Raw genomic sequence first — 1,365 nt, 5'->3', positions numbered from 1 at the left:
GCTCAGGGCGTAGACTGCTGTGCGGCCAGCCGCTTCCTCCAAACGGTCTGCCCCATGGAGTCCAAGCTAATTTCCTGGCAGCACAGCAGTCTACGCCCTGAGCGGCTGAGCATGGAAATCTCCATAAAAATCCACCAGCCGCCGAATGTGGGGACACTGTTGGCTTCACAGGCTTTCAGGGAATATTTGGGGAGCAGCCTGCACCCCACGGCGGTGTGGGTAACCGGGTAGGGTGGCTGCTCCCCAGTGAGAGCTCTTTCGAAGACGGACCACAGGTGGGGTCCGAGCACAGAGCACCTGTGAGTCCAGACATGCCTTCTCTCCTTTCTCTTTTTAAAAACTGGAAAGCATATCCCATTAATCAACCCAGAGGCAGCTGCACTTTATAAACAACTGTTAACTTGCTTGAAGTTTGACGTATAATACTCTAAATACTGGGGCTTCCCTTGTGGCTCAGCGGTCAAGAATCCTTCTGCCGTTGCAGGAGACGTAGGTTCGAGCCCTGAGTCTGGAAGATCCCCTGGAGAAGGGAATGGCAACCCACTCCAGTATTCTTGCCTGGGAAATCCCATGGACAGAGGAGCCTGGCGGGCTACAGTCCACGGGGTCTCAAAGAGTTGGACATGACTTAGCAACTAAACAACAACAGCTGTAAATACCAAGTGAAGAATGACTTAGAATCACAGGACCTCCTTCTCATTGCAGCTGATGATGCCAGTGGTTCTTGAATGAAAAGCAGGCATTTCTTCTCCAGCTGCAGAAGGCTCACAGCCAGACCATTCTGGTGGAATTATAGCTGACCGTGATCTATGAAAATGTGTGTCAAGCCTAAAGTCCCCAAACCACATAAAAACCCAAATATGCAGAGTTCCAAAGAATAGCAAGAAGAGCTAAGAAAGGCTTCTTCAGCGATCACTGCAAAGAAATAGAGGAAAACAACAGAATGGGAAAGACTAGGGATCTCTTCAAGAAAATCAGAGATACCAAAGGAACATTTCATGCAAAGATGGGCTCGATAAAGGACAGAAATGGTATAGACCTAACAGAAGCAGAAGATATTAAGAAGAGATGGCAAGAATACACAGAAGAACTGTACAAAAAAAGATCTTCATGACCCAGATAATCACGATGGTGTGATCACTCACCTAGAGCCAAACATCCTGGAATGTGAAGTCAAGTGGGCCTTAGAAAGCATCACTACGAACAAAGCTAGTGGAGGTGATGGAATTCCAGTTGAGCTCTTCCAAATCCTGAAAGATGATGCTGTGAAAGTGCTGCACTCAATATGCCAGCAAATTTGGAAAACTCAGCAGTGGCCACAGGACTGGAAAAGGTCAGTTTTCATTCCAATCCCAAAGAAAGGCA

General features: G+C 47.7%; 1 protein-coding gene across 1 annotated transcript in view; it reads left to right on the top strand.

The window, feature by feature from the left end:
• Positions 1–1,365, top strand: part of WIPI1 (WD repeat domain, phosphoinositide interacting 1) — a 37,768-nt gene that overhangs the window by 18,433 nt on the left and 17,970 nt on the right. The window lies entirely within an intron of this gene.

This window comes from Bison bison, unplaced genomic scaffold (assembly GCF_000754665.1).
Source record: "Bison bison bison isolate TAMUID 2011002044 unplaced genomic scaffold, Bison_UMD1.0 scf7180017864371, whole genome shotgun sequence".
NCBI lineage: Eukaryota > Metazoa > Chordata > Mammalia > Artiodactyla > Bovidae > Bison > Bison bison.
This window is presented reverse-complemented; position numbering and strand designations above follow the sequence as displayed.